Genomic DNA, 20,844 nt, shown 5'->3' with positions numbered 1-20,844 from the left:
AATGGCTTGGTGTGCGTGTGTATTAAATGTGCCCGTCAATAGCTAACCATGTTTGTATAAATAAACGACAAGGGTGTCTACTTGGAGAGTACCCACCGGCGGGGGCGCCGGGATTAGGCACGGTAGGGCGTCAGACACGTCAGAGCTTCACTAGCGATGTAAATACATTACACGTGGATTCATTGTATGCATAGTCGCCTTTTAATGAATATCACACAAATCGTCATGGTGATAGGTACATACGGGTTGTCCAGCATGTGCTAGGTGTTTCTATAAATATATATATTTTTTAAATAATACAAAACAAAGGCCGGCCCCGGGGGATGGGGTCCCCGGGGCCATAAGTGGGCTGAGGAGGGGGGCAAGGCAGCCCCCCTCCTAAAGAATAAAAAAAAAAAAAGGCCATGACCTGGGGGTTGGGGTCCCCGGGCCGATTAAGGCCTTGGGAGGGCCAAATTAATTTTTTTCAACAAAAAATATTAGGGTGTAGGCCCTGGGGGATGGGGTCCCCAGGGCCAATAATTTTGAAAAAGAAGGAGGGCCACGCCCCCTCCTTGCAGCACTCTGCAAACGCGCCCCCTGGCCAGTTGTAAGTTGGGGAATTTATTTCCCTTCAATACTGAGGGTCCCTGAGGGCAAACTTCCAGTATGCGCCAGGGAGCTGCGTTGCAGACAGGTGTTTTGAGGCCACGCCCCTTTTTACACCTCTATGCAATGCAGCTCTGTGGCGCTTACTGGAGGTACCTAGTGGGCTAGTTTGACCCTAGGGACCCTTAGGGTTCAAGGGGGCTTAATCTCTCAACTTAGAACAGCCACAGTGCGCATTTACACAGTGGTGAAGGGAGGGGACGGGGCCTGAGGTGACGTGTGCAAACACGCCCTCTGGCACGTTTTAAGTTGGGGAAATAATTCCTGTTCAATCCTGAGGGACCCTGGGGGCCAACTAGCCCACCTGGTGCTTCCAGTAAGCGCCACTGATCTGCGTTGCAGAGAGGTGGTGCAGGCCGTGCTCCTTTTTACACCTCTCTGCAATGGCGCTTACTGGACGTACCGAGTGGGATATTTTGCCCCTAGGGACCCTCAGGATTCAAGGGGACTTAATCGCCCAACTTATAAGACGGCCACAGGGCATGTTTACACAGTGGGGATGGGAGGGGACGGGGCCTGAGGTGACGTGTGCAAACACGCCCTATGGCGAGTTTTAAGTTGGGGAAATAATTCCCCTTCAATCCTGAGGGCCCCTGGGGGCTAACTAGCCCACCAGGCGCTTCCAGTAAGTGCCACTGAGCTGCGTTGCAGAGAGGTGGTCCTGGCTGTGCCACTTTTTACACCTCTCTGCAACGCAGCTCTGTGGCGCTTACTGGAGGTACCTAGTGGGCTAGTTGGACCCTAGGGACCCTCAGGATTCAAATGAACTTAATCTCTCAACTAAAAACCGCCACAGGGCATGTTTACACAGTGGTGAAGGGAGGTGACGGGGCCTGGGTTAACGTGTGCAAACAAGCCCTGTGGCACGTTTTAAGTTGGGGAAATTATTCCCCTTCAATCCTGAGGGACCCTGGGGGCCAACTAGCCCACCAGGTGCCTCCAGTAAGCGCCACTGCGCTGCGTTGCAGACAGGTGGTCTAGACCATGCCCCTTTTTACATCTCTCTGCAACACAGCTCTGTGGCGTCTACTGGAGGTACCTAGTGGTCTAGTTGGACCCTAGGGACCCTCAGGATTCAAGGCGACTTAATCTCCCAACTTAAAATGGCCACAGGGCGTGTTTACACAGTGGGGAAGGGAGGCGACGTGGCCTGAGGTGACGTGTGCAAACACGCCCTGTGGCGCGTTTTAAGAGGTAGTTTTAATCCTCTGCCCTATTATATACTAGGGGCTTACAGAGGAGGTCCTGCTAATCACAGGGGGACTCCAACGCATCGTGTTCCCTAGTGTATGTAGGTGTTTTCACTGTATTCAGACATAGCACTGGCTCTATGACTGGTTAGTCAGACTCAGTTACCACCAGTATCTGTCTGAAAAAGTTGAGTGTACAGGATGATTTTGCAACAAGGCTTCTTTCTGCTCTTCTGTTTGTTCTTTCTGCACGTTATTCTTCTTTCTGCACTTTTCTTTGTCTTTGAGGACTTCTGTTGCTTCTTTCTGCATTTCTTTTTTTTCTTTCTGTGCATTTTTTCTTCTTTCTTCACATGTCCTATCTCTATAGGCATAGTTAGAAATTAGCATTTAAAAAACCTTTAAAATTCACTGAAAAATCCATAGGTTTCAGGCACGTTATAGTTAGGAATTAGCATTTAAAAAACTTTAGAAATTCACTGAAAAAAACATAGGTTTCACGGGCGTTATAGTTAGCTGGACTTTTCACTCGTACAAAACCATTGATATTCCCCTGTTATAGTTAGTTCAGCTAACTATAACTCACGTGCCCGCAATGCACTGCTGATGACGTCACATATTACATCACTCATGACATGGTCAGTGCCATCACTCATGACATGGAAGAGGTCTCTCCTCCCTAGTTGCGCAAGGTCATTCCCTCCCAGGTGAATCACCAAGACCTCGGAGTGCCATGCGGCGGTAGCGTGCAATTCTCTTAGGGTTGCCGCAAGCTGTTTCCTTCTCATCCAAGGACGTCCCCACCACTGGACACAAGTGTTGACTGGATTGCCCCTCGGTTTAAGACTGCCACGCAGCCACCAGGTGTGTATTTGGGAGACATATGAGTGGCCAACCACTATACCAGCCAGGGGCACCTCCCTGCTGAGGCAACAATCACATTGTCAGGTGGCACCGATCCCTGTGGATCCTTCTCCCCACTTTTCATATCTTTATTTTCTTTTACCATACCTGTGGCCGCACGTATGTCTTATAAGCTTTGGACTGCCACCTGCCCACAGCCTTGATCCCAGCCTCCGACATCCCTTGCTGTGCCGCCGATGTGGCAGCCCCAATCCTAAAGGAGTGTGATCTGAATTCTTAGATTGGGAGCACTGCCTTGGCTAAGGCCTGATGCATGACTGCTGTGAGCTAAAATTTATTCAGGAGCTTCCCATTTCTGTGCTTGAATAGTGGATATTTACCAGTGGGGCATATTGCCATGTACTCAAGAGGCAAACACAAGGAGATGATGGACGGAGTGCTGAAACTTTTCAAACACTCACCCCCAGTCACAGATCTGGATTGAATCCATCATCATTCTTTAGCTCACGTTGCCACCCCAGTTCAGACACAGCTATAATCAAATCAGTCTTGATCCTGTGCTTCATGGGAACAGTCCAGCCCAAACTGCCAAGTCATGTCTTCCCTGGACCAGAAACAAGCATCCTGGGACCAGTTTCGGGCTAACAGCCCTCATCAGCCAGGCTATCTTGAATCCAGTGGCAAAGTGAGCAAGGGACCCACGTCTGGGCATACCCTGCCAACTTAGGGCGAACTCAGCAAACACAAGGAGATGATGGACGGAGTGCTGAAACTTTTCAAACACTCACCCCCAGTCACAGATCTGGGTTGAATCCATCATCATTCTTTAGCTCACTTTGCCACCCCAGTTCAGACACAGCTATATACAAATCAGTCTTGACCCTGTGCCTCATGGGAACAGTCCAGCCAGAACTGCCAAATCATGGCTTTCCATGGACCGGAAACAAGCATCCTGGGACCAGTTATGGGCTAACAGCCCTCATCAGGCAGGCTAGCTTGCATCCAGTGGCAAAGTGAGCAAGGGACCCACATCTGGGCATACCCTGCCAGCTTAGGGCGAACACAGCAAACACAAGGATATGATGGACGGAGTGCTGAAACTTTTCAAACACTCACCCCCAGTCACAGATCTGGGTTGAATCCATCATCATTCTTTAGCTCACTTTGCCACCCCAGTTCAGATACAGCTATATGCAAATCAGTCTTGACCCTGTGCCTCATGGGAACAGTCCACCTGAACTGCCAAGCCATGTCTTCCCTGGACCGGAGACAAGCATCCTGGGACCGGTTTTGGGCTAACAGCCCTCATCAGCCAGGCTATCTTGAATCCATAGGCAAAGTGAGCAAGGAACCCACGTCTGGGCATACCCTGCCAACTTAGGGCGAACTCAGCAAACACAAGGAGATGATGGACGGAGTGCTGAAACTTTTCAAACACTCACCCCCAGTCACAGATCTGGGTTGAATCCATCATCATTCTTTAGCTCACTTTGCCACCCCAGTTCAGACACAGCTATATACAAATCAGTCTTGACCCTGTGCCTCATGGGAACAGTCCAGCCAGAACTGCCAAATCATGGCTTTCCATGGACCGGAAACAAGCATCCTGGGACCAGTTACGGGCTAACAGCCCTCATCAGGCAGGCTAGCTTGAATCCAGTGGCAAAGTGAGCAAGGGACCCACATCTGGGCATACCCTGCCAGCTTAGGGCGAACACAGCAAACACAAGGAGATGATGGACAGAGTGCTGAAACTTTTCAAACACTCACCCCCAGTCACAGATCTGGGTTGAATCCATCATAATTCTTTAGCTCACTTTGCCGCCCCAGTTCATACACAGCTTTGTGCAAATCAGTCTTGACCCTGTGCCTCATGGAAACAGTCCAGCCCGAACAGCCAAGCCTCTGTACTGGGGTGAATGTATGACATTGTTCTGCATTCTGTCCATCAACTTTTGTTTTTGCATTTGTCACCCCGAGTGGGACGGGTATGCCCAGACATGGGTCCTGTGTTCTCCATGCCACTGGAATCAATCTATCCTTGCTGAAGAGGGGTGAAACCCCCAAACCAGTCCTAGGATGCTTGTTTCCAGTCCAGGGAGGACCTGGCTTGGCAGTTCGGGCTGGACTGTTCCCATGAGGCACAGGGTCAAGACTGATTTGCATATGGCTGGGTTCAAACTGGAATGGCATGGTGAGAAAAAAAATAAGGGATTAAGGCCCAGATCTCTGTACTGGGCTGAATGTATGACATTGTTCTGCATTCTGTCCATCAACTGGGTATGCTGAGATGTGGGTCCCTTGCTATCCATGCCACTGGAATCAAGCTATCCTGGCTGAAGAGGGTTGAAACCCCGGAACCGGTCCTAGGATGCTTGTTTCCAGTCCAGGGAGGTTTCAACAAAAAAGTACTGGCACACTGTAGCAAAACTTCCTTGTTATTCTGGACTAGGTAGGAGGAAGTGTGCTTTATCACAGACCTCCAACACTCATTTATATTGTATGGAGACAGCCCATCCAGAATGCTACAAATTTAAACAAGCATTTGCAATGCAATAGGTCTCGCAATTACGCAAGTTTAAGCTATTGGCATTGTAAATGACTCCGCCTTTTATTTATGTTTTAAAAACAAAAATAAAAAGCATTGTTATTTCCATTGTTAATAGCTCAAACTCGCGTAAATGCGAGACCTATTGCATTGCAAATGCTTGATAAGACGAGCACCTGAAAAGGGCATATCTGATATCCGAGATGCAGGCAACAAACCTCTTTTGTGAGCCCGGAAAATGAGGACACAGCTGAATCCTCGTCAGGGGTACTAAGTGCTATATCATGCAATTAAGATATAGCAGGACAATACTGGAACCCTCGACCGCATGTGTCAGAGGGGGGCCCATCCTGATCTTAAATCTGAAGTCTGACGGTGTCACAGCCCCTGCTGCAGCGCCCAGTGTCTAACAGCACCGCGGCAGCCATGAAGCGCTGTAAATGAATGGACAGAAGAAACGCTCTAGCCTTTAAATCCTGTGCAAATAAAATATCCACCAAATGCAACAACCAACTCGATCCAGTAAATTAAATATCTTACTTTTTTTCCTCCGAAATTCGTTTGTTATAAAACTGTTTGCAGTAGTGCCTGTGGGGGCTGGGGGCACAGATCATACTCGCGGACTACGGACTGTCAGAGACCCAGAGCAATGGGGGTCATGGAGAGTAGGAGCGCTATCAGAAGATCAAAGAACAAGCTGCTGGGAGAGGGAATGGGAGGAGGACGGGCAGGGTGGACGCAACAAGCAGACTGTCTGGAAGCTGCAGGCAGAGAGCTTTGTGACTGAACCGAGCTCTTCACCTTATATAAGTATTTAGTTATGCAGCACAATATCCTTACTGCAACAACATTAACTGTTGCATGGCTAAACACTTATAATGTCTCAAAGGCGAGACCTATTGGCTATGCCAATGCTTGTTCTTTCTCTTGCTCTTATCTTAGTCTGTTGCAACCTCAGACCAAATTGGCCCCTGCATCTCAACCACACGCCTCTGAGCTGTGCTATATTGTAGTGAATAAACAAAGCAAGTGAACACCCACTGGGAGAAATTTCCGTAACATTCTGCACTTGAACTAGGGGTGGGCAAACAATTATGTTCCGCAAGCGGAGTTTTGCCGTTTTTTTCTCGCGCAAAAGAGAGAGAAATTGCATGCTAGACCACCTCCTGGAGAGATTTCTAAACGCGGGCGGTCGCGGCAGGTTGCTACCGCTCGCGTGGAGAAAGCTGCCGCTCGTGTTGAGGAAGCTGTAATTCGTGTAGAAAATCTACTCAAGATTCAGATAGAAGCAGTACCCTCTGATGCTACGCATGATGCTGTTCATGCTATTTTACAACGCAGGAGAAACTCCTGGTGCTAAAAATCAGCGCAAATAGCACGACGTAGCACACTCCGCTGCTCGCAGAACTCCGCGTAGCGAGGCAGAGTTTTTCGACACTTCGCAGAGCTCTGCATAGTGCGATTCAACAAACTCCGCCCAGGCCTAACTTGAACCTTGACTGGAGGGTTCAAATCCTGCCTTCTTCCACTGAACCAACAGCTATGTATTTGTGGGCAGCTCACTGTATCTTTCTGTGCCTCAAGTTGGACTAATGTCTGGAATTTCATAAAAAGTAAAACAAAATAAAGAAAACTGTACAACTATGCCTCGTAAAAAACTAACATAACACGAAATTGTCGCAGCACTAGTTAGCGCACTGCACTGACTGCTTCCGAATGTCCCTCACACTACATCCTGGTTTATACAATCTATTGTGCTACTGTTGTTGGTACAAGACCTCATGTCTGAGATGCTGTTCCTGCTGCAATAAAAATGTACGCTTTAAAGTTCTTGGCTGCTTCTAGGTGCAATGTCTGATCTGTCGCAAATACCTAAAATAAAACTATTGCTGTCACGTTGTGCCAGGGTGTGGCTAAATACCCCAAGGTTGTGCTCATCACCACAGTGACACTAGCACTAAGGTGCTGCAAAATTTGCCAGGGGTGCCACTCAAAGATCCCATAGGGCCTGTTAAATGAGCAAAAGGTGGCACTCAAAGATCCCATAGGGCCTGTTAAATGAGCAAGGGGTGGCACTCAACAAGTCATGATTCCATCCAATATTGTAGGGTAAATTCCTTGCCAAGTCTCCCAGGTCCATGCATGAGTGATGTCTTTTGGCTTTGAATTGTGGGACTTGTAGTATTGTTTATTCCATTATAAAACAGAACTACAAGTCCCAGAATTCCAAGCCAGAAAACATGGACTGGTGCAGCACATCGCGCATGGACCTGAGAAACTTGGCAGCTATGAGGGTATCACCCAATGCACCACAGTGCTACATAGTATGGAGGTGCTAAGGAGAAGCTTACAGAGCATTCCTGCACTTTTGACGCCTACAACTGAGCCATTCAGGGGGCAAGGAGGAGCATCTCTTGAACAGTCCTTGGGGATTACAAGTGATGCATCTCAATGCCAGACACTAAAGCACAACATTTGCACATCAACACCACTCATGACTAACAATCCCCTCAAAAACATGAAGACACAATGCACACTCAGCACCCAGCAACAAACCAGGGGTACAACAGGCCTCTCACATCACTGGATACTTACATTAACTCAGCACATAAGATTCGATACTCCAGAGATCAGAATATATGGTCTGCAATAATTATTGCCTATTACAAGTTTAACCCTGCAAAATGCGGCATAACATGCAGATTCTAGGGCATAAGGTGAGCCCATGGGTCCAACTGAGCGAAGCCGGGATGGTATTTGAAAGGGGTGAGGGGGTGGAGTGCAGCAGCAGACAAAAGAAACCCACACAGCATGAAGCGTGACACACATGTACCTAAAGTGCCCACACAGACAAAAACACAGTACAATGCCTGGTTGAGTGTGGGGGAAGCACTGCTGGAGTGAAAGCTCGGCGAAAGGGAATCACGCACCCCCTGGTGACGCCTACAAGCAGGAAGAAGGGATCGCAAGATAGCCCGCACAAAGGCCGGGCGCCGATGCGTTGTGGCTAGGAAGGTTAAAGAAAGGAGAATGCGGCGGGAGAGAAGCATGACTGATGGTGCCCGCAAGTTAAGGCCCTGCAGCCTATGCTGACCCTCCTGCAAGAGGCGAGAGTCCTCCCCCGTACATGAAGTGCCCACGTGGGTAGGTAAAAGGATGGCACCGATAGTGAAGCAGGCTAAGGGCACACCAGCGTGGTAAGTGGAAGTGGATAGAAAGCACGCTGCCTGTTAGTCTGTAGCACACCCCCGGTGTGGCCCAAAGTACTGTTAATAAAGCGTAGCGCAATTGGGTTGGGAGGAGGCCCAGAGTGGAGACCTCGGCTTGAGGAGCCTGAAAATGAAGAAACTCTGGGACAGCCATGCCACCATGGACACATCCGTGCCCTCGTCATCACTTACCTGCTTGCTCTGGGCTGTGCAGTGCTGGTAAGAGAAGGGGGCGATATGGCGTGTGCCATTCCGCTGTCCGTGAGTGCTGCTGGGTGTTGATGTGGCATTCAGCCAGCAGTAAAACTGGGCCTGCACTGGCCAGGGGCTACTCAGGGCTGCATCTGCACCAAATGCCCCCAGCAATCTGCCATTTATTCGCGTTTTCGTGTCTGGGACTGATCAATCGCTGCATCCACACAGGGGGAGGCTGTGCGGCCGGGAACCCCCCTCTCCGTCCCACATGAGGAACAACACCCGGGACCACTGGATAGCTTGAGGCTGGCGGACTGTCCCGACCCCCTCCCGCAGGTAAGGCCGGGGGAAGCGGCGCCGAGGATCCTGTCTGTGGTCGGCGGGATTAGAGCAGCCCGGGTCAGGGGCAGGAGAAGCGGAGGGCGTGGGAGAGGGAGTAGGAAGACACGGAGGGGAGATGTAAGGCGAGGGCGTGGGGGAGGAGGCAGATGTGGAGAGAGGGAGCAGTCAGGGCAAGGAGAGGTGAATGTACGCACAGGCAGGGAAAGGGGGACGTGAACGGGAGGAAGAGAGGGGAAGAAATGAAAGTGCAAGAAAACAAGAGAGAGAAGAGGAGGAAGACGAAGAAGGAAGGGAAGGCGAGTGAGAGCAGGGGAAGGGCGGTAAGGAAAGGTAGTGCCTAAGAGGTAAGCAGAGATAGGAAAGAAGTAGGGGTGAATGCAATAAAACGAAGAAGGACATGAGCTTCAGGATGCGAGGGGGGCAGAGAGAGAACAAGCTTTCGCCACTTCCCTCGGCCACGAAAGTGAAAGTGATCGCGCTGCCGAGGAAAGACACATGGCGCTGCGCGCGTGCACGTTCACGTGCACTGAAGCTTTAGGCCACGGCAGCACTTTGAAATTCCCAACTATAAAATGTCTCTCCGAGCCAGCGCAAGCGCTGGGGCTCAGCGAGACCTAATAAGCGGAAAAACTGAGGCAGTGGGTGCCGCTCTGACAATTTTTCTTCGAGTGAGGAATAGTCCAATGAAGGTGGCCTCTGGCAACATCCGTCGAGTTTCATTCAGCGTGCGAGAGGTTCATCGAAATTCAGTGTGTGGCCACTTTAAAATGGACTGTCTAGGCACTGTCGCTCCGTGTTTTTTAGGGAAGTTTGGTCAGGATATAGAAGGCATATCTCATCCTATTGCAGCTGAGCGAACACCCGCACTTTCACTTCGCCACCATTTTATTGACATTTCTAGCTCAGAGGATTGTGCACTAGCTGCAAATGTCTGTGTATGTGTGTGACCTACAACTCACAAGTTTTTATCTCAACAGGCTGACTCGACCTCTCACCTTTAAAGGTCAACACAATTTACACTCTCCCTTAAGATGCTTCTTAATAATACACGCCCCCTCAATATATGGTGCGAGCAGGGATGCCACTTAACCCCTTAGGTGACTTCACCATCATGGCTAAGTGAACTTTAATGGGCCAGTCAGCTTCTTGGGAGGATGAGAAAATTCAGGGAAGGTGAGGTAGCACCGCAGTGGGCAAAGTGCTACCAGTGGAGGTATTTGGGGACCCCTCACTTGACGGGTCAATGAGGTGATGGAAGGAGGGCGAGGTAGTAGAATTTAAGTCCACGGGACACCGGTGGGTCAGTGACGTACGTGGTTCCAAGGAGGGTGAGGTAGCCCATTTAGGTCCACGGGACACCTGCCTTGTTGGGCAATTGAGGTAGTCCCATGGAGAGTGAGGTGGTCCATTAAAAGATATGTGGCGTCTAGCATCCTGGCAGGGGTCCAGCCTAGCACATTACTCACCAAAGGGCCAACAGCCTGCTGCAAACAGTCTCCTGTCAGTCCATGTCAGTAACGCCACCCCAACCCCCGTTCATTATATAACAGCTTGATGAGATGAGGTCTTTTACACAATAGCCACGTTTATCTTAACGCGTGAATTTCAGTTGGCCCCGGAACCAGTACAATGAGATACCGTAGCTGTGAGTGTACAAAGTGCGCGGTGCTCGTGTAACTATGCCGGTTTTTTTTTTATATCAAGTAACTCTCCGTGTAAAAAAGTTTCGGTGTATTTCTGAGGTGTTCCGAATTTCAGCGGGGAGGATGGTGGGTGATTTATTACTACTTTGCCAGGGCCACACAGTTTGTGCAATTGGAGCTGCATGCACATTACTCACCAAAGGGCCAACAGCCTGCTGCAAACAGTCTCCTGTCAGTCCATGTCAGTAACGCCACCCCAACCCCCGTCCATTATATAACAGCTTGATGAGATGAGGTCTTTTACACAATAGCCACGTTTATCTTAACGCGTGAATTTCAGTTGGCCCCGGAACCAGTACAATGAGATACCGTAGCTGTGAGTGTACAAAGTGCGCGGTGCTCGTGTAACTATGCCGTTTTTTTTTTTTATATCAAGTAACTCTCCGTGTAAAAAAGTTTCGGTGTATTTCTGAGGTGTTCCGAATTTCAGCGGGGAGGATGGTGGGTGATTTATTACTACTTTGCCAGGGCCACACAGATTGTGCAATTGGAGCTGCATGGATTCTTAACTAAGGTGTCTGACTTTCACACTACGAAAACGTAAGCATCAGACCGCGTGCCCCAACAGCATGGGCTGTTTTTTTCCTTCATATGTAGGCATCGCCGCCAATAGTAGGGGTGAATGCAATAAAACGAAGAAGGACATGAGCTTCAGGATGCGAGGGGGGCAGAGAGAGAACAAGCTTTCGCCACTTTCCTCGGCCACGAAAGTGAAAGTGATCGCGCTGCCGAGGAAAGACACATGGCGCTGCGCGCGTGCACGTTCACGTGCACTGAAGCTTTAGGCCACGGCAGCACTTTGAAATTCCCAACTATAAAATGTCTCTCCGAGCCAGCGCAAGCGCTGGGGCTCAGCGAGACCTAAAAAATTTAAGTAGATAAGAAAAGTAAGAAGAAAGGAGAATGTGCAGTCAGTCCACAAAAAGATACACTCTACAGAAACCCTCAATAGTAACGAGGTGAAAAAATGTGTAGAGAGAGAGAGAGTACCTTACGTGCGCACCACCAGAGGAGCTACTGGTTGGTTCTCACCAGCTTGCCCACGTTTATTTCATCATCGGTCACTCTCTCTCAAGAAAAAAGTGTGCAGTGTCCAGTGGAAAAACACATAACACAAGACAGTGTAGTGTGAAAAACAAAAAAACACATAAATTGTGCAGACAACGACAGTAAAAAATGGTGAGGGTATATAGACTCACAAATGGTTGTTTTATTCTGGTTAGGAGTCTATCACCCTGTTTAAAAACACAGCATGTTGCATACCTTAATAATGACGGCCAACATGTTTCATTGCCAATAAAATTTGTGGCAAATTCATCAGGGCAAGAAGGGGTCAAGAATCACCTTCTTTGGACACACACCTTTAAAAGGACTGACAAACACAAACAGACAAACATACAGCATAATCAGTACGGAGAGGGATGAGTTCACTGACCATCCTGAAGATGGTGATGGTAACAAGATTTAATTCATTACCTAGTTGGGGCTATGGGCCCACATACCAGCCACCAACCATTCGCAGGGGCGTTCTAAACTTTTTACTATCGCCTTCCTGCTCGGCAAAGCACGACCGTCGTTGGTGCCTGCACCTGTGGAAACAAGTATAGACCATCTATACCTGATTTAATCCGGAAAACACTCTGTGTGTTTACTCTTCCTCGATCTCTAAAAGATCAATCACCTCGCTGTTTGGAAGTTCTACTCCGTCATTTGTCCTTACAACGAACTAACCCATTGAAATCTGATGTGTCACATCAGCACAACCCGTTACCAATATCGTTTTCACAGCTCGACTGACTTCAAGGATCACAACCGTCTTGTTCATACCAAGCTTAAAAAATGTGTAAAACCATGGTCTTTACGTACCGCAACAGCCACGCAACAACCAAAAGTGCAAACAGCGTTTTTCAGTAGCTCATCCACCCCCGGCTTACCCTGTCCCTTGTACAACCAGGCGGTACCTCAACACTGGAGCAACTAAACGCGCGACTGCGTCTATTTTCAAAGTGTAGCTCTGGCGTCATCTCGCGAGACTACGCGAGTCACCAGGTTGTATCGATCTACACTGGAGAATGCCGCGGCCATTTTGAAGTGGTCCAGGACCCCGATTTGAAGCCATTACGAACTCAAATGGAACGAACTACTCTGGCTACAGAGTAGTAGGTGATTATGCCATCTTGTTTAAAACATGAGCCCGAATCCATCAGGGTAGAATCCCATATGTGGAGGACGTGATCCTAATCCAAACCAGTCTGCAAGCAAATCTCTTCTGAAAAAGGACCGACATGGCAGCCATCTTGCCAGAGATCGATATAGTGTGTAATAAAAGGGGAGTCAGTCCGCGATTGATAACATTTGGGATAAATCAGGGAAAAATTAAGATTAATATTAACCAGCCTCCAGAATGCATAGTGGAGCGCATATGTGCACCATGCACATTTTTCATACAGCGCCCCCACCAATAACGCCAGGGAGAAACTAAACCCATGGCCCGTATGTCACCTGATGGGCACCCCGGGGAGAAGGTGAATCTCAACCAGATTATTACGGAACATGCGGAATCACTTTACCAGGGCTATACTACATTAAAAAAGGTTCATCAAGGGTGAGTGGAGGTAGTATATTCATAATTACATGATGAAGTACTCAGCTTGTTAATAACCACCTATCTGCTTACTTTGTTCCACTCAATTTGGTCATTAAGACCAATGGTGTCCCCCTTCTCAGTGAAGATCCAACGGGCCTCCTTCACGGCCAGTCTCTTGTCAATATCGCCCATGTCGCCCCAGACTTTCTCCAGAACAACCCACTTTAAAGATCTAAATTGATGTTGCTGGTCTTTATAGTGTTGAACCAGTCGAGTAGTGAGCTTGCCAGCCCTAATCGTGCTCAGATGTTCCTGTATGCGTACCTTGACCTTTCTAGATGTAAGACCAATGTAATGTAGTCCACATGGACATGTCAGTCTGTAAATTACATGGCAAGTATTACAATTGGTAAACTGACGGAGAGACCAGGTCCTCCCACTACCTAGTATGATCTCAGTTGTTTTCTCCGTCAGTTCGCATACTGAACAGCTCCCACAGGGATGGTGTCCTGGAGGTAGACTTACGTTCTTCTGAACATGGGCAGGTCTTGTATGCACCAGTCTGTCCTTAAGGTTTTGAGTCCTTTTGAATGCAAATCTAGGCTGGGGCATCTGAAAGTCACTGGTGGATAACAATGACCAATGTCGCTTGATTATTTGTCTGATCTTATTAGACAACGGGTCAAATGTAAGAACCACTGGCAAACTCTCCTTGGCTTCCTTCTTGTTCCTCTCCAGCAATGCCTCCCTAGGTGTATTGTGCGCCCTTTTACGGGCTCTGGTGATAATTTACTTAGGGTACGCACGTTGTTCCAATTTCATGCTCAGCACCTCTGATTGATGTAAATAATCAGATGTAGAGGAACAGTTTCTGCGGTATCTCAGAAACTGACCAACTGGGAGGTTGTCCCTCAGAGATCTGGGGTGGTACGACTGGTAGTGTAATAAGGAGTTTTTATCAGTGGGCTTGTGATGAACGCTGGTACTGAGTTTATCATCCACCACAGTGATATCAAGGTCGAGGTATGTGGCCGCCTCCCTACTGAACTGCCAGGTAAATTTCAAACAGATGTCAAGTGAATTCAGCCATTCCAGAAACTCACAGAGATGTTGTTGAGTGCCCCTCCAAATACATAGAACATCGTCTATATATCTCTTCCAGAGGCAGATGTGCCCCTGGAAGGGATTAGAGGGGTGGTCAAGGTAGTTTTCCTCGAATTGGCCGACGTAAATACACGCCAAGCTCGGCGCAAATGTAGCGCCCATCGATGTCCCCGAGATCTGTAAATACAGGGCATCCTTGTGACAGAAATAGTTACGGGTGAGGGCCAACTCCACACATTGCATGACAAAGGACTGGGGAGTGTCGTAAAACCACTCCTGGGCCCCCAGGGCGCGAGCTGCTGCCACCAGCGTCGCGTCCTGGGGGATGCTAGTATACAAGGACTCGATGTCAATGGTCACAAGTAACTGCTGGGAGGGATCAAAGTCCATTTCATTGATGATGTTAAGGATATCGGTAGTATCCTGCACATAAGACCGTTGGGTGATTACAGATTCCCTGAGGAAGAAATCAGAGAACTGGGAAAGAGGCGATGCCCGATACAATGGGGCGGCCTGGGGGTGGACGCTGGGCCTTATGAATCTTCGGCAGAATATAAAATGCCGGTGTCCTGGGGTTGATGTTGACGAGGAACTCCGCCTCTTTCGCAGTGATCCACTTCTTCTCCCGCGCCTGTGCCACAATGATGGTAATCTGTTGTAGCAGTTCAGCCGTGGGATCACGTGCAAGAGGACGGTAGTTCCTCCTGTCGCTCAACAACCTCAGAACTTCCGCCTCATAGTCGCTGGTATTCATAAGAACCACAGCGCCCCCTTTATCAGCAGATTTGATGGTGAGTGCAGTGTTATCTTGCAAGGATTTCACTGCAGCCCAATCTAATCTGCTCATGTTGTTATAGGTGTTGGCCTGTTCTGATTCCTCCAGAAGTCTGATCTCATTCAGAACCTTGTTCTCAAAAACTACCACCTCAGGACCAACTGAAGATAATGGTGGACAAAACTGGGAGGGACGGTGTAAATCCGTGGAAAAAACTGAAGCAGGAGTCTGTTCTTTATTTGCAAAGAATTTTTTGATCTTGATTTTTCTCACCATTTCATGGAGTTCGGTCCGGCATCTAAAAGAGTCATGTTTGGGGGTTGGAACATACCCAAGGCCGCGGTTCAGTACTTTCAATTGACCGGCTGTTAGTTCATGTCCTGATAGGTTCACAACAATGTTGTTCACATCTACATCGGGGCTCGACCTCGGCTGCGAGTTTGACGCGGGGAGAACATCTGCCAGTTCTGAGACTGGTTCTGTCTGGCTCTGCCCCGTCCCCTGTGACCTCCCACTCTGTTGCCTTGTTGAGCCTGGCCCAAAAAAGAACGAATCAGGGAGCCAAGTTCTTGATTGGCCTGAGGTTCTAAGTTGAATCTGACCTTCCCCTGGGCTGTAGGTGGAGCTGCCTCATCGTCCTCGCTAGAGGTGTTATCAAAGGTCCAATTACCCGGGGTTCTCCTAGGTTGTTGACGCCCCCCTCTCTGAAAACTAGATGGAGGAATACTTTCACTGCTCGCCTGATAGTGTTTATCATCCACATAAGGGAAAGCCCACTCATGTGTGTACCTCTCTAGGTTTCTTTTGAGTCCCTTAATTTTCTGATTGACTATATAGTTTTTATATTCGGTCAAGTCCTCTTGGATTCTTTGTAAATGATCCTTTGTATCAGTGAGTGTTGTGTCATTTTTTATTACCTCCTCTAGATCAAGAATCTCCTTCAATAGGGGAGGACCTGGCTTGGCAGTTCGGGTTGGACTGTTCCCATGAGGCACAGGGTCAAGACTGATTTGCAAACTGGAATGGCATGATGATCAAAAAAATGATGGATTAAGGCTCAGATCTCTGTACTGGGGTGAATGTATGACATTGTTCTGCATTCTGTCCATCAACTGTTGTTTTTGCATTTGTCACCCCGAGTGGGACGGGTATGCCCAGACGTGGGTCCTGTGCTCTCCATGCCACTGGACTCAAGCTATCCTGGCTGAAGAGGGGTGAAACCCCGAAACTGGTCCTAGGATGCTTGTTTCCAGTCCAGGGAGGACCTGGCTTGGCAGTTTGGACTAGACTGTTCCCTTGAGGCACAGGGTCAAGATTGATTTGCATATGGCTGGGTTCAAACTGGAATGGCATGGTGAGCAAAAAAACAATGTATTAAGGCCCAGATCTCTGTACTGGGGTGAATGTATGACATTGTTCTGCATTCTGCCCCTCAACTGTTGTTTTTGCATGTACTCAAGAGGCAGCAGACCGCAGAGTACCTTGGGTCCTCAATGCAATCCAACCATATCCATACCCCTCTGCCTGTCTGATCTGTTTTTGACCTTCTCAACATCAGCACTATCTTTTCTATTCCAGGTTTGACGTCAGCTGCCTGCAGGCATCTTACTGCTGGGCACTTTTTGATGGGGCCATGAGTTTACTGACCCTAAATGCCCCAAAGCATGCCGTTGCATACGCCGTCTTAAACAGCCTTGCCTCGATTGTGTTTCTAGCCACCTCACCCAGCTTGTCCACGAGCAGGGTCAATGTCCTCAAGTCCATGGGTCGCCGGGTGTCAGGTTACTTTCCTTCATTACGCTTCCATCCTTTCATTGCTGCCCCTATGTGATAGGTGGCTGTGGGGCCATGCCCTATGTATCTATGTATATCTTTGAAAATGTGCTATCGCTGACAGATGGGCCTGCGCCCATGGTTTGGACGTTTGTCTCCTGTATGCCCACTGTATAAAACGCTCCACTACCTTATTTGTCTCCCTTAGGTCTCCCAGTGTCTTAAGTCCCTCAACCTGCATCACAATTCCTGCATATTTCTTGTATCGTTTTGCCACTCCTGGGATGAGGGCCTGTTTGACTAGTTCTGACAAGTCTGTCCTGCCAGGACCCACAAATCCTCTGGTAAGGGGGTCATCCTCCATTCTGCCCCTGGGGCCAATTCCCTGAATTGGCCTCACCGTTTTCTCCACCGCTAGCTGTACTCCCAACTATCCTGCTAGGTTTTGAAATGCTGCCAGTGTGTCTCCACACTCCAGGGACCCGGCCCACCCCACAAACAGGAAGTCATTGAGGTAGTGTACTTTACCATCTTGAGGGTGACTTTCATGTAAGGCCCACTCTAGGAAGATGCTTAATTAACAACAATTGTTCACAATACGCACAGGACACCGAGCACCCTATCGGCATAGCCTCGATGTCTACTTTTGCAATGAGGGCCCCCCAACCCTTTGCCCTCACTAAGTCAATGGTGTCATCCACCATTGCATACCCAATCAAGCATGCATAAGGACTGATACCATCATTTACCGGGGAAAGATAGGTGATGAATGAGCCTGAACTGGCCTATCTCCTTCTTAGGCACCACTCCCAGGGGTGAGATCATCAGCCTTTTGGGCAGGGGGCTGTCAGGGGGCCCTCAATCTTTCCAAGCTTTCTCTCCTTTTCGATTTTCTGGTGAACCACCTCTGGGTGTCCCAAGGCTGCTTTCATGTTCTTTACATTGCCTTTGGATAAGGGGCCCTCAAATGGAATTATAACCCCATCTTTAAAACCCTTCACTATAGGGGCTGCATCTAATTTGTTGTGGTATCTGTTGGCTAGCCTCCTGAGCTGGTATGTGTTGATGGGGGTTCTGGCTAGCTGGAAACTGATACTTGTTTTTGTCTCCCCACAGCCCCTGGATCCCTGCTAGCTCTTCTTCTTTTTCTATTTCTTCTCCCTGCACTGTTTGCTGCACCTGCAACCTGACACTGGGTGTCCCCCCACAACCTGAACATATGTGTTGGAATTTGCATGACACCCCTAAGTGTATTTGTTGGTTTCCTATTTCCAACAGATAGCTGCTGGCCTGCTGGATGGTGAGGGTTTCCAGCTTCTGTGTGATGTAGGTCTATGGTACAGCTTCTTCCTCCCCTTCTAGAGGGGGTTCGAAAAGGACTGCTTTCCCCTTTCTGCCCATGTCCTGACCTACTTTGCGACCAGCATTTGTGAATGATTCCTGACACATCCTCCTCATTCCATTCCATTTTCAGGTGTGTCTGCATTTTTAATCCAAAACCTTTATCATACTCCAACAAGGTGTACCCTAGGAATTGCCTATGTGCCCCATGGATGTTGACTTCCTAGAGCCAGAGGTCCGCAGCACATTGGGGAATCTTTTCTACAATGATGCATGCCATAAATCTGAATGTATCCAGCCAATTGTCAAAGTTTCTTTCCTTCCTCTCCCTTCGCCTCACCCTCCGGTCTTTATATTTTTTATCACACACAGCCAAGTCCAACCCATCCAACTGTATGTCTAATAATGAAAAAATGTCATTAAATTCTTTCCTCAATATCCTTTCTTTGACTGCTAGCGGGGTGTGGCTTGCCAACCTGGTGGCTCTAGTGATCATTGATAGCTGTCCTGGTGATGGCCTTGTGTATGCCTCTGGAGCTTGACCTGCCCGAGTCAGGTTGCCCGCCCTGCTTGTGCTGTCCAAGGCTGCCAGGGGACGCTATTCCCTCATCAGATTTAATTAATTGCGTCCTTCCGGATTGCGCATAACTTGTAATACCGACCTTTGTCCGCGGTCTGGCTACCTATAGTAATGCTTTCTACTTCACGCATGTGTATTAAGCTGGACACATTCGTCATCAAACTCGTTTTCCATTATGTACTCTGATTGGTTCGATCTTTCCACGTTTGGATTTTTAAGCGAGTGGCTGACTGACCGCGGTACCTCCGGCTTCAGGCTCACTCTTACTCCGGCGCACCGACGGACAGGTAAGCCCCTCCAGACCTTTTCCTTGTATTGCGCATTTACAGCCCGTGTTTATACACCTGTGTCTTTCTCTTAGTGCTGTATTGTGAAGCTATATAATGATCTTTGTTCCATCTCTTTTGAAACACTGCCTATGCAAGTCATTGTGTGCGGACAGTACTAGGCTTTTTCTTCGGTTTGTGGTTTTGGCTTGATTTTAATCTTCTGTTGCCAAACAAACAACCTTTGAGTTGTGCACGTATATACATATTTATGTGTCACTTTGAATACAGTGTTTTTCACATATAGTACACTGTTGGTCTAGACTTATATTTTGTCTTGAATTCAAACATGTGCTCTGGTTGGACCATGTGTGTTTTTTCTATTGTTTATTTCTATAGTTGACGTCGATTTTCATCATTAATGTATAGATGCCAGTCTCCCCATATTGGTTTTAGTTTGTCTCATACATGCTCTGTATAGGGTGAACAGCAAAATTGGTGTGATAATTCCCCTTGAAATATGCATGATATGTTTTTCCTAAGAGTTGGTTATCACCGTATTATTCAGAGCGGTGTTCCTTTCCTGAGCGGTTGCCAGGGAGAGGTTGGTGAATCACCCAGTCTTCACGGGTGAGTTTACTTTATTTTTCTTTTCTTTTTGCAATTTTGGTTTTCTGCATTAGTATTATCGTTTTGCTAATACCCAGAAATTTACGTTTATGTTTAGGTGAAGAAGAAACACATTGGTTACGGACACATGAAGAGCCGTTGTGTGTCATTATATCCTTTTTTGTGTGTGTTTTCACAAAGTTGTATTTTTGCAGTAGCATGATCGGTCCTGATGAAAGCCTAGCCTCTGAAAAGGATATAAGGCTGAAACATGTTGACCAATAAATGTTATTCAATCACCACAGTTCATGATCTCTGACTGTTGGTGGACACTATTTTAATCCTGGTCGAGAACGATTGGTAATAAAGTCTTTTGACGTTCTTGAACTAGTTTTAACTTCACAGTTTTCTCCCAAATTTTATTTCCTTACTAGCACTGCACCCCTCACTCACACTAGTAGCTCATCACGTGTGGATTCCTTATATCCATTACAATATTTCAAAACATCCCTGAGCTCCTCCCTCTCAGAGAGGGAGTTGTAGCCCCCAGAGGAACTAGGTTCTTTCCTCTGGGAGGAGAATCCTAAATGATGAAGCATGTCACCTTTGGTGAGTGAGGGATTACGTCCTATATAGGGATATGCCCTTAGAAGTATCTATTGGGCTTAGATACTATTTGTGTTTCACCTTTCACACCCTTTTGCATTTTTCTTACATTGTTAGACCTCAGGGTTTTGTACTGTTGTTGATCTGAGTATTTGGGAATAAACCCTGTGTGGTCTCTAAACTTCCCTAGGACCCTCTGGCTTCGAACCGTTTTTTGTTATTGTGACGCTATTCCCTCACCTGTACCCTACATACTAAAGGAAGTAGCCTGATTCGGGTCACCCGGTCACTAATGACCACCTTTCAGCCTTCCATACAAAATAAAGAGACGGTCAGTCAGTAGAGAATATAAACCAATAACTGTTTATTCAAAGTACACTCAGAGCGGAGACCGGTCTGCCCAGGCGCTAGGAGTGCTGCAGAGGGACTAACATCAGCAAGCATAAAGAAACATTATGTACAATTCATAACCAATGAAGGCAGGCCCACAATGGAATTTTCAAG

Source organism: Triturus cristatus, chromosome 2_1 (genome assembly GCF_964204655.1).
Source record: "Triturus cristatus chromosome 2_1, aTriCri1.1, whole genome shotgun sequence".
NCBI lineage: Eukaryota > Metazoa > Chordata > Amphibia > Caudata > Salamandridae > Triturus > Triturus cristatus.
Note: the sequence above shows the minus strand (reverse complement) of the source record.